The sequence below is a fragment of the Prionailurus bengalensis genome, chromosome C1 (assembly GCF_016509475.1).
Source record: "Prionailurus bengalensis isolate Pbe53 chromosome C1, Fcat_Pben_1.1_paternal_pri, whole genome shotgun sequence".
Lineage (NCBI taxonomy): Eukaryota > Metazoa > Chordata > Mammalia > Carnivora > Felidae > Prionailurus > Prionailurus bengalensis.
In genome coordinates this window covers 93974238-93987709 of record NC_057345.1, presented here as the reverse complement: position 1 = coordinate 93987709, position 13472 = coordinate 93974238, and positions in this window count along the sequence as shown.

The following is a 13472-nucleotide window of genomic DNA, read 5'->3' as shown; positions in this document are numbered from 1 at the left end:
CCCCCCCACCCCCCAGGGCAGAGGCTCTGTTATCCTGTGGGGTCAGGACACTGTTTCTGCTGAGTCATCCTTTCTTGCCCAGAGGGATCCTGGCCCAAAGCCACATTCCTGGTGGGGTCTGAATGCCACAGAGGACGGAAACTTCCTTTCTCACCAGACCCCAGCTCTCCAGCCCAGCACACCGTCCGGTCTCTCAGCAGCCTCTGCCGGCAGCAAACACTCTCCTCTAAGCCTGTGTGGGTCCTCCCCTCAGAGCCCCAGCCCTCCCTAGACCTTGCCTCTGGGAGAGCTTAGAACATTCCACAAGGAGGCAAGGATGCTCATGTGCCAAAGGTGGAGAGGCTGAGTCTAAGGGGAGGGGGCCAGAGGGGTACTGAGGAACTATTTGTAACTCCCCATCTGCCTCCTTGGTGGCCCCTCCTGCCAGTGGGGATTCAGCAGTCCCATTGAGAAGGAGCCTGCTGCTTGAGGACAGCCCTGGGCAGAGGCCAGATCTCAAGCTAGAAAGGAGACAAGGCAGTCTAAGAGGCTTCATCCCTGGGCCCATACTGCCCCCACGTAGCAACTCCAGCATCCCCTTGTGCAAAATTTCAGTGTCCCCAAACGTGCAAGTTGGCCACACCTTCTGCAGAGCTCATGTTTCAGAAGCCTATGGGCCAGGCACTATACTGGGCACTGGCCCCACAGCAGTGGACAAAGGCAGGTGTGGCCCGTCCCAGTATCTCTCTCGTCCTTTCCAGGCCCACCATCCCTGCTTTCAATCACGCTTGGCTTCTAATCTTGGCTCCTCCCCACTTCTAGCTGTGTGACCTTAAGCAAATTACTTTACCTCTCGGGACCTTGTCTTCTCTATAAAGTGAGGGCAGGCTAATACCGACTTCACAGGGCTCATAAGAGAGGTAAATGAGTTAATATGCGTTAATATATATAATATATGTGCATATATGTTAACATATATAAGATGTTTAGAACACTTCCTGGCACAAAGACTTCAGTACATGTGTGGGTGCGTGGGTGCATGTGTGCACACGTCTTTGCTCTCACTGCCCTCTACCCGGAATGCTTTTCCCCTTTTCTGCAGGAATCTGTGGGTTCAACCATGGCAGGGTTTTCAGAAGGGAGGACTTAATGGGGTGCCGGCCCAAGGTCAGGCCACAGCCCTGCTAGGGCCACCGACACCTGCAAGGCACTTTACACTCCCCTGTGAGGCAGATGAGGGCAGGGGGCTCAGGGAGGTAAGACACCCGCCCGAGGCTGCTGCCCTCATCAGTGTTGGATCAAAGAGTGGAGCTTGGGTCTTCTGACTGCAAGTAGCACTGTCCCTGCCCCGCCTCACGGTGCTGGTCCCCAGAAAACTTCAGACAGAACCTCAAAGCTCCCCCAAGACTCAGCACCCAGAGGATGGGCCCTTCCTGGATGTGCAGAGGTCCTGGAGTCAATAGGAGATACCTATCAGAGCCAGACAGGACCAACGGAAGCCTCAGGACAGGGCCGCTGGGCGGCAGGAAGAGCTCAGCCCAGGAAACTCTGGGCAATGCCTGCAGACCACAGAGCCCCCGGGCTTCCTGCCCTGTCCACACAGGCCGCCCTGTCAACGTCAACGGGTTTGTGAAATGCTGCCGGGCAGGCAGTGGGAACTCGAGGGGCCCCAGGCTTCACTGGCTGTGGTCACCCTGTTCCGTCGCAGCCCAGGAGAAGGTGGCTTTCTAAAGACTGCCATCCACACTGCAATGGGATCCAGCTGCTGTGGGGGACAGGCACCTGATGGTGGCCCCACCGGCTCAGGTCCCAGGCCTCCAGACCCCAGGGTTCCTCCCTATAGGCCTGTATTTCCTGGGCCTCCCCAGATGCAGGGAACCCCTAGATGCAGGTGTAGGGGGGGATCTGTGGTTGAAGAACTTTGGAGTGGGAAATATGTGTGTTATAAGCCCAGTTCATAGTTTCGCTGGCTGTGTGACTTTGGGCAATTTGGTTAACCTCTCTGTGCCTCAGTTTCCTCATGTGTAAAATGTTCCTAAAAAGCACCTACCTTTTTGTGAGGATTGACTAGAACATTGCCCACGGAAGGTTTGATACAATACCTGACACACAGTACACTCTCAATAAGTACAAGCTCTTGTTTCAGTCAACACTATGAGGGGCAGCAGAAATCAGGGTGCAAATACTATCTCACTTCCTTCATTTTGTAGTTTTAATTAAAACCATCCAGACCCAAACTACTCAACTTGAAGGAAGTATATATCTTCCTCTGGACGCTTCCTCTCCCTTTAAATTGCTCAAGAGCCCCAAGTCTTATGTGCTCCAAAAGAAGGAGGTGGAAGGTCCAACTTCCACCCGTGGGCCAGGAGAACTGGAACTCTCACCAGTCCCACTGCCATGGTGCCTATTGACAGCTGTTCCCATGCGGTCAGAAGGAGGAAGCCGGTCCTGCCCCACCCAGCGCCCCGCAAGGCCACATGGATCTTCCAGGCAGATGACTCCAAGCATGGCCAAGAGTGCCCTCACTCCTACTCCCGGGGTTGTTACCCACATTCGTGGCTTGTTCATGCCCATATGTGGCCATTCCCAGTGCTGACTCTTCGGGGCTCCTGGGCCCACCCCTCACAGACTGGATAGGTGTTTAATCCCTTTTCCTTCCCCAGGATCCACCCTGGGGTTGGGGTTCTCTTTTTCAGACACCCAAACACAAACAGTCTCATTATTCCTCTGTGTCTGAAAGTCCTCAGAAAGCAGCACACCTTGGCCACTCCAGCCCCCTACCCGATGGCTAGCCTCAGTGCTGATTCCCCTGCCCATGGACCACCAAGGTAATTCTCCAGAATTAGAGAGAGAGCCATCTCCAGTGGGGCACCCTGCCATACTGTTTCTTCTCGGTAACTAGGCAGCAGGGAGAAGACACAATTGAAGGTAGGGCAGTGGTAGAGCCCTTTTCTCTTTATGCTCCAGGAGCATGGGATGTGAGCTCCTGGAAACAGGGGATGAGAGAGGGTTGCATTTCTATATCCCCCAGCATCTGGCTCCAGAGCCTGAGCTCTCACCAACATGTCCACATGCATGGCTCAGTCAATGTTTGTTGACTGACCAACGGACTGAGAGCAAAAAACCTATCTGAAGCGGGGAGGGTCAAGCAGAGATGGAGGGTTGGCCAGAACAGGGGAAACCAGGCCCATGGGAAGCAGAGAAGCATGTGGGTCTGCAGGAGAAGTGGGGCAGCCTCACGGGAACAGAGGAAGGAGGATGTTTTTCTAGGGGCAATGAGGGTGGCGCTCTGGTTGCTGAAGGACCTGGGAGGTATCTCCGGGAGAACTCTGGAGACTGCCGGACTCTTTCAGGTGCCTAGCAGGGGTTGGGGAGCAGGAATGGCAGGAGCTGGTGGGGACAGCAGCCACAGAGGGGGAGGTCTGTGGGAGGGGGCTCTCAGAGGGATCCAGGGAATTGTAACTCCCCTCTGCGAAGAGAGCCCTGGTTCAAACTGTAAATCAAAAGCAAGCCCACTGCCTTTGACAGAGTCCAGAGCTCACGCTGCCCCAGAGAAGAGCTCCCACTGCCCAGGAGCTGCTCCAACTCTCTGTGTGCCCATCTCAGTGCCCTGTGCTAAGATGCAACCTTCCAGGGGCCTCTGGGGCTTGCACAGCCGCTGACCCGGCCTTCCACAGACGCAAGTGTCCAAGGGGGACAGAAACAACAGCCAGCACCCAGTGCAAAGGACATATGGGATCACAACCTTTGAAGCCTGATAACCTGGTTTGAAACCCCAGCTCACACCTACCAGCTGTGTGCCAAGGTACCCTCTCTGAGCCTCAGTCATGCACCTTGCAACAGTATGGACCTCATGGAACTATTCAATGGCAGGATATAAAGCACTCAGCCCGGAGCCTGGCACATGGTGCCAAAGGGCAGCCTCAGTTGGCATCACGCTGGTCCAGGTGTCTGAGTAGTCAGGTAGGGTGACGCAGACCTCTTCCAGCCTCGTGCCCATCCACGAACTTACTTGGCATCTCAGGCACAATTGGAGGAGGCTAGGCCTTGGCCAGGGAGCACAGGAGGTTTCTCACCGTGGCAGGGAAATTGCTGGCTTGGGGGTGCGGACAGCCACAGTGACCGTCTCTCTGCAGGACGGATGCGGCTTTGCTGACAGAGAGTCTGCGGCCTGGACATACCAGCGGTGCAGGTCTGAGGTCAGCAGTGGGGAGCCGGGCCCACCACGGCCTCACCATCCCCGGCAGGGCCCCACCAGGGCAAGGCATCTGCTTCCAATCAGCTGCCCCTCAGCCCAGGGAGGGGGTGGGGGGCTGAGGCCTCCTCCCCAGGCTCGGCTCTCACCAGGCAGAACGGACATCAAGAGCAAAGAAATCAGGGAGACACTCTGGGGTCCTGGGCCCAGGGGCCCAGGCCAAACAGAAAAGGACTGGAAATAGAGGTTTATTGTTAGCTCATTTAAAGGAAATCCTCCTAGCTCCCTGTTGCAAAACCACACCCAGTCGAGCCCAGTCAGTACCCCCAAGCCCCTCCTGGCTCATGCATCTGGCTTGTTCCCCACTCCAGACTTTGCACTACCCCCCTGTGCCTGGGGGCCCCTCTCCTGCTCTGTGCCCGGCTGACCCCTCATCCTTAAGCTTAAATCCCATTTCCTTAGGAAAACCTCCTTGGCCCCATGTTTGGTCCCAATTAAACAACGTTGTTTGGCATGATTCGGTTTGTACTTACGTAGTTATCTGTGTAAGTCAGAATTGCATCTGTCTCCCTTGAGACCATATCCCTAAAATCCAGCATGGAGCCTGGCACAGAGCACGTGCTCAATAAACACTTGTTGAATCAATGACTGAATTGCACCTCATAATTTTTTCTACAGTTTCTGAGTGTAATCCTCACTATTTTTTCAGTGCTTATGCCCATTTTACAGCGCCCAAAGTCAAGGTCGGAGGTGAGTTATGGACCCTGGCTCCCAACCTGGTGCTCATCCTTTATCCAGGAGGAAAAAGCACGTACATAGGGAGAGTGGGCTTTGCAGTCGACCTCTCTGGGGTCAAAATGAAGTGCTTCTGCTCACAGCTCTGCTACCTCCGAAAGGCGACTCACCTCTCTGAGCCTCATTCCCCTCATCTGTACAATGCTACAACAGGGCTGACTTGAATGTGCCACGGTGAGGCTTCCATGAGCCCACAACGGTCAAGTATCTAGCATGAGAATTGGGTCTCTGTGCTTGTACAGCCCTCCTTGGCTCACGGGGATGATCTCTCAGGCATTAAGTGGTTTCCTGTTGGCAGGGGACAGGCCTTCTTTCCCTGTACCTGGGAGCACCCTACGGACAAGGCCGGGTCTGGTGCATCCCGGCATCCCCCTTTGCTCCTAGGCCAGCACGGACCTGCGGTGTTTGCTCAGCCAGATGCAGGAATACGAGAGCATTTGCCTGGGTCCAGGGAAAAAGCTCTGCTCACTCCCTGCTGATAAGCAGATGAGGGAGCAGGGCCCTCTCCCGCTCAGATCTAAGGGCTGGAGGGTGAGTGGAAGCCCCAGCTATGCAGCAAAGGGGAGCTTTCAGAGAACCTGAGTTCCAAAGGAGGGAGCAACAAACTCCAGAGGAGAAGAGGGAGGATATGACCAGAGGGAGGGCAAAATCCAGACAAGAGGCTGTGACAGAGGCCCTGCAGAGGGCAGGTTTGGCCTGGGACCTCCATGTGTGTAGGCCTCCTCAGGGCCTATACAGACACAAGGGGTGCCTGGGAGGGAACAGGAGAATTAGCCTAGACCTTGGCCTGCGGGTAGGCAAAATGAGGCTAAAGGAGGCAAAGGTCTAGAACACAGACACAAGCATGCAACCCTGAACCCTGGAGCTCAGGGTGTCTGTAATACTCTTAACTTGGACTTCTGGGTATTCCTTTAGCAGCAGCCGCTAGACCAATGCCCAGCACAGAGCATGTGCCCAATAAACACTTGTTAAATGAATGAATGAAGAGAAATAAAGTATTTCTACTAGCTTCTTTAAGTGCTCTCCCTGACTCCCTTGACTCTGCCCTTCCTGCAGCCATCTCCAAAATGCCACCGGGACCCCATCACCCCCACTGGGAGCCTGCAGGGCCTCCCTTCCCCCTGCAGGTAGAGGAAGCACACTAGTGGCCTCTGAGCCAAATCTGGATCACTGACTTCCCCCGTTTGGCCCACACCATGTGTTTTTGTTTTGTTATGTGTTAAATTTGAATTAGTTGCTCAATCTAAAAATAAAAGTGCCCACAGAAAAATCTGCATTTCCAGCTTCTCTGAAGAGTCAGTCAGGCGACATGACAACTGGGTCTGCCTGCCCACCGGACAGTGGCTGGAGCCGCTGGGAGAAGGCCTGCCCTCCCGGAAGCCTCTTCCTGATCTTTCGTCTTCTATCCCTTCCCACCCCGACCCCTGCAGACAGCAGAGACAGAGGCACAAGTCCAAACTCCTACACCAGGACCCCGAGGCCTCAGTGATGTGACCCTCACTCGGGATGAGCATCTCCATCTATCTGTCCTCACTGTCCTCATCCCCGAGGTTCTGGCCACACCATGCTATCTCTAGTTTTAGAGCCCACGCTCTTTCACGACTCTGAGCGGCTGCACAAGTGGGACCTCAGCCGCGGTGCCTGACCCCACTGTGGGGACTGTGCTGACGCCTCTGCGACATTCGGTCTAGGCTCAAGGCCATCTTGGTGGCAGTGGAGCCTCCAGTTACCTGTCCCGGGTGAACGGCCCCTCTGTGCCACCACAGCCCAGGTACCCACAGCTACTCCCGCCCCTGTCCACGCGCTCTGCATTGCTCCCCGGGCTGTGGGCTCAGGACCATGGAATCACACCTTGTTCTCCCTTTATCTCTGGGATTCCCAGGGCCAGTCTCTGAACATAGAATACAACCCCCTAGCCTAGCTCAGTACATACCTTGAGGGCGTGAATCAAGTAGAAGCCTTTGACATCAAGTGCGGCAGCAGCAGAAAGAAAAAGTCCCCATCAACAAAACAATTGAGAAGCCTTTGGACGGTGCCTTATCAAGAGCTGCATTTTGTCACATCTACCCCCAGTACACACAGTGCGCTGACAGTTCCAGGAAGACACTGCCTCAATCAAGCCAACTCTCGAAAAATAAGAAAATGGGACATGGGCGCCTGGGTGGCTCAGTTGGCTGAGCGTCGGACTTTGGCTCAGGTCATGATCCTGCAGTTTGTGAGTTCGAGGCCCGCATCGGTCTCACTATAGTCAGCTCAGAGCCCCCACTTCATTCAGATCCTCTGTCCCCCTCTCTCTGCCCCTCCCCCACTTGTGCCCTCACGAAAATAAACATTCAAAAAATAAATAAATAAAATGGGACAAGTGTTGTCTTTGGAGTCTGCTAGACACATATTCATGCGCGTGCACACACACACACACACACACACACAGGCACGCCATTGAGGTCAGGCACGTGTACACAGATGCACAGACATATCCCATGTCGACTACCATCAAGCGTATTTTTACCCACCTATTTTACCTCCAGCCGAGGCCCCGCGCCTGCCTCACGTCCCAGGCTTTTCCTGACTCCTCTCCCACCAAAACAGCTATGTCCCAAGTTCTAGGCCTACGCCTACCCTTTCAACCCTGCTTCCTCATTCCGTTGTGGAGTTGGCCAGCTCAAGCCTGCAGCTAGCTAGAGATTGCTTTCACACTTGAATGCTGACGGCAACTCCATCTAAAAGATGGGAGCCGTCAGTCTAGGGTCAGATTCTGAGGGGCCTGGTGGGCAGGGTCCGGCTGGGGGAGAGAGAAGGGCCACCAGGAGAGCGAGCGCACGGGCGCACCAGGACCCACACCTAATGGAGCACTGGGTCCTGCTAGGCCCCGGCTGAGATGTGCAACCAGCCCACACAACCAGCCCCCCCCTCCACCGGCAACAGGGACAGGTCTGCTCCTCATCTGTCTGGCTCCGGCCCTGAAGTCTCATTCTTCACCACCAGCTTCTAAGTGTCATCACCGGCAGTGACGGGCATGACGTTGACAGGGATAGAGGAAATGGGAGCTACTGTACCCACTGAGGCACACCGTACATGGGAGTGGTGTTCAAATGAGCCATCCTGGTACATGTGTGTATTGAGTTGGGTAACAGTCCTGAGCACCAAAGTGAAACTTGGGGAAGAAGGGGCGGTCTTTCCCACTGCCTCCTCAGGGCGTCCCGGTGGGCTGGAAGAGCCAGGGAGATAACACTGAAGGAGGATGGGGCCCGGGATCTGTCTATAAGTTACCTCCTGGCCCTGTTTCAAAAGGAAGCTCAGGCAGGGCAAGGTGAGTCACTGCCCCAGGCATATTTCCAGGACGGAACCCAAGTCAGCCTGCTCCCGGCCCTTGTCCTGGCTCTGTCCCGTCCCACCTCAGTACCGCTCACCAGGCAGAGAGAGCAGGGCCAAGCCCTCCAGCAGTGCAAGTCGGGGGGGGGGGGGGGGGGGCATTAGCACTTCCCGCACCTGAGCCCAGGGTAGGCATCCTGGCTCAGGAGACGTGCCAGCCCTCCCAGGCACCCACCCCAACAGAGAGAATCTCGGGCTCAGGAGGGTATTGACTCAGAGTTCTGGTTGGCTTCCTCCACTCTGCCTCCTGCTGTTCCAGCTACCATAGCCAATCCCATTAATCACCTTCACTCACCAATTCCCCCAGGAATGTGGCGGTCTCATAAAAGTCAGCCCTGGGTTAAACAAACAACCCAACCTAGGCTTCTAAGTTAGCTGCTGAGAATCTGCCAGGTTTCCAGCCTTTCTTCCTCTGCTCTGCCCTCAGTCGCCCCTCCCCTCCCCCCTTCATTCCCCAACACACCTCAGGACTAGGAGGGAACAGTGTCGCCCTCGTGAAACCACCTTTAGATCAGGGGTAGGTGCGCAGAAACCTGAAAACTACCTCCTCCCTGCCCAGGGCCTCCTCTCTCCACCTGCTCCCACCCCACCACCACCTGTGCCTCCCACTCTCCTCAGGACACACAGGCCCATATTTGGTGTCTCGCATCCCACTCCCCAACCTGGGGCTCTGCAAGCCACCTCTCATTCTGCCCGGGGACCTATACCCATCCTCAATGGAGCTGGACATTGTTCTGGGGAGATTCTCCGCAAGGAGATAAAAGACGGGAGGGGTGGGGCCAGCTGGGAGGCTCTGGGAGAGAGCCTCTTCCTGCCCCATCCAGCCTCCCTCCACCCCTCTTCAATCCCCAGGACTCGGCACCAGTAAAGTCCCACTTGGCCTGGCCTGGGAGTAGTAGATTCAGTCCTGCCTCAGGGACTTTTTGCTGAAGAGAGGGGAAAACCACAGCCCTAAGTGCCTATAAACAAAGGCGAAAATATGCATACGCTCCACCCACTCACCAGAACAGAAGAATCCACAGCTGGACAGAAGGATGCACACAGGTAGGGACACACTCCTGCTGGAATAAGCTGCATTAAAGGGGCCAAATCTGGAGCTGTGGCTCCCGCTCTAGGGCCCCAGACTTCTAGAGTTTCTCAAGCCACTTAAAATATTTCAGAAGGCCAATGGATGTCCTACATTTAGCCATGGGGAGGCTTCTAAGATTAAGAAAAATTCCAAGCCTTTGCTTTTGGCTTGGATTACATCAATCCAGTGCAGAAACTCCAGCCATCTTGTACTGATAAACATTCTGAGGGTCCATGTACAAGTATCAGACTGAGAAAATGGAGAGAGAAGTAGTAACAACTGCTTGTTTAACAAAATGTTTCCAAACATGGAGTTTGTAGCAGAGGAAAAAATAAAGTGGATCTTAAATGCTTATTTCCTTAATATACAAAGAGCTCCTACAAATCAATGAGAAAAAGATAACTAGCGCTCCCCCAAAACGGGCAAAGGCCAATAACATGGCACTCACCAAAAATTAAAAACAAAAAAAAGAAAAGAAAGAAATTCAAATAGGCAGCAAAGATAGGAAAATATGTTCAGCCTTACTCTTAAAGGCATTTAAAATTTTTTTTTAAGTGAGATAGAATTTTTTAGCTATCAACTCAGCAAAGACAAAAGTTTGTTAATACCAGTACTGGTGCAGATATAATGGTATGGGCAATCTCATACCCTACTGGTGGAACTGTAAGTTGTTAAAACAGTGTTTCTGGAGGCAATTTGGGAACATACATTCAAATTTTATTTTTATTTTTTTGTTTTGTTTTTTTTTCAACGTTTATTTATTTTTTGGGGGGACAGAGAGAGACAGAGCATGAATGCGGGAGGGGCAGAGAGAGAGGGAGACACAGAATCGGAAACAGGCTCCAGGCTCTGAGCCATCAGCCCAGAGCCCGACGCGGGTCTCGAACTCACGGACCGCGAGATCGTGACCTGGCTGAAGTCGGACGCTTAACCGACTGCGCCACCCAGGCGCCCCATACATTCAAATTTTAAACACACATCATATTAGTCAGCTGGCAATCAATCTACAAATAGCACTGTTTGCCATGGCGAGAACTAGACACAGACTAAATGTCCATCAAAAAAGATACTAGTAGCTCAAGTCTGTACAAAGAACTTTGTAGTCATTAAAAATAAAGTGGATACGCCTACAGACATTGGCATATTATCAAATAGCATGGTTATAACATGATCCCATTTGTATTTTTTTTAAATCGCATACAGTGGCTTGTACTACATGTGTTTGTCTATAAAAAAAAGCATATCTTAGAGATAAATAAGAAATTGTTAAAAGTAGTTCCACAGAGAATAGGCTGGAGCTAGGGGCAAGAGTGAGTAGCACGCTTTTAATTTTTATGTACCCTTCTCTGTTATATTATTTACCATCATTTTTATAATTTTTTAAAAGAGGCCCCTGGCAAGATGAGAGTTCCCAGTTTATAAGGACTGGATGACAGGCAGCTGGGTGGCTCAGTCGGTTAAGTGTCCAACTCTTGATTTGGGCTCAGGTCATGATCTCCGGGTCATGGAACCAAGCTCCTAGTCAGGCTCCATGCAGAGCATAGAGCCTGCTTGGGATTCTCTCTCTGCCTCTTCCCCACTTGCTCTTGCTTTCCCTCTAAAAAAAAAAAAAAAGACTGGATGAGCGCCAAGGAGGGCCCATGGGAAGGTGTGGGGAAGATTGCACCAAGGCCCAGAAGAGGAGGTTTGGAGGATCCTCTGCAGAGAGAAGGGGAGCCCCGTAAGAGCAGGCTTCTCTTCAGTCTGGAAGAGGAGGTCCATGGAAGGAGGTCTGCCCTCTCAGAACTCTATCCCACTCAAACGGGGGAGACAAATGGAGACCAGGGAAAGAAGCCAACACTTAAATACCCACCAGAGCCTTGTCGGGGCAGGCTGACTTGCCCTGGGGGTCTGATCCAGCCCCACCCCTCTCACCCCGCCCCAAGCCTCCTCTTTTCTCTTTCCCTTTCACCAGAGCCTGGACAAAATCTTTAGAATGTTTCTAAAAGGAAAAGAATAGGGGTGCCTGTGTGGCTCTGTCGGTTAAGTGTCTGACTTCGGCTCAGGCCATGATCTCATGGTTTGTGGGTTCAAGCCCCACATCGGGCTCTGGGCTGACAGCTTGGAGCCTGGAGCCTGCTTCGGATTCTGTGTCTCGTCTCTCTCTGCCCCTCCCCCACTTGTGCTCGCTCTATCAAAAATAAATAAAATGTAAAATAAATAAATAAAATAAAAGGAAAAGAATAAGTGAAAAGTCTTGACAAATAGAAAGCTGTTTGAGAACAATTTTTCTGAAGACCTTAACAGCCTGCAGGCCTTATGGGAGAGGAGGACTCCTCTGGTCTTTGTGCGATTCCTCCTATCTACACAGGCCCTGCCTGGACTCCAGGCCTGTGGAGGCAGAGTGAAGTCACATGGTCTTCAACTAGGATGTCAGCTCCTGAGCTTCTTAACTGGGCTGTCTTTGCTTCCCTGACCCTCTGTCTCTTCGTCTGTAAGTGAGGATCACGGTACCTTGAGGATTGATGTAAGAATCAGAAACAATACGAATAAATATGATAGCACACAATGCCATTCAACAAGGGGTCATTAAAAAGCATACAGTTAACTAACCTTATTGTGGTAATCAGTTTGCAATATACACATTTATGAATTCATTATGCTGTACACCTTCACTTTACACAATGTTACATGTCAACTATATCTCAGTAAAGCTGGGGGGGGCGGCGGGCTGAGAGCAAATATAACTGTATCTGTTCACCAATATTCTCTGAACACAGCTTCACCTCTGTGCCTTTGCTCATGCTGGTTCCCCTGTCCAGGATGCCCCTCCTTCTCCATCTGGTAAAATCTTGTTAGTGTTTCAAAGCCCAGCTGTAGCATCCCTCCTTTGTCAAAACTTCTGCAGCCCCTCTGCTGAGCAGGCCAGTCTCCCTTCCTCAGAACTTCTGGGCACTTTGTTCATAGCCCTTCCAGCCCTTGCTGTCCGAGTCACCGGAGTCATTTGTCCTGTGGCCTGGGGGCCCGGGGCCGTGATACGTGGCTACATGTTGCTGTTCTATCTTTGTGTGCCTGTCCCTAGCCCAGAAGCCACTGGATACATCCTTGTCAGATGCCCACATGAATGGCTTCCGCTCATTCTGACAACCTTCCCTCCTCTTCTTGAGGGACAGGAGGGAGCAGAGGAATGGGGCTTCTTTCTCCACAAATTCCAGGATTTGGGTGGATTCCCAGGGAGCTGGGTGTACCCCCTAGGGGCCCAATTCAGATACCTCTGGACGCTGGGCCTCTCTCCACCAGAGGGAGCTGCTGCACATACCAAAGGCAAAGGGGCACAGCTGGAGAGCTGGGCTGAGGTGGGGCCTATGCCCAGAGGAGCGGGTGTTCATCCCAGGGCTGTCCTGTCAAGTCACCCGACCTGGTAGCTTCAGTGAGCATAAACTGGGCTTTCGAAGGCAGGGGCCGGTCTGCCTGCCCCAGCTGTTCACAGCTGGCCTGTTCACTTTGTGCCTGGCGTTCCTCCCTACTGCCAGAAGGGCCACCCCACCCCAGACCAAGACTGAGGGAATGTTGTGGGTCAGTCCTGCCCCCTGCTGGCCACCACGGGAATGGCCCCTCAACTGGTGAGGTGGAAGGGGGTGCAGACGGAAGGAGGGAAGGGGGCAGTGCCAGGGGCTGCCTGGCCACCCTGCATGGGGATTGTTCTAGAAGATCACCCTAGCCCCATTGTCCTGTGGGTCTCACCATTAGACCTTACTGGATTAAGTGGGTGTTACACAGAAAAGACGAAAAACCCTGTTCTCAACGTCTAGTGGAAGAAAAAAATTGAGATCTTCACCAATATCCTGCATTAAGGTTTCTCACAGGAGACGTAAGAAGAGGTGTGCCTTCTCAGATAAGAACCCTGAATCAGCTGAGGGGGAAGGGGAGTCTAGGGAGGCTTCCAGGCAAGAAGCCTGGAGGAGGCAGAAGGTGCAGGGAGGTGGGGCCTCCGGGTACATCTTTGTGGCTGGGTTTGGGGTGGGGAGGGTGTGAAGTGGAGAGGAGGCAGAAGGCAGCAGATCTCAAGTGGCATGGACAAAC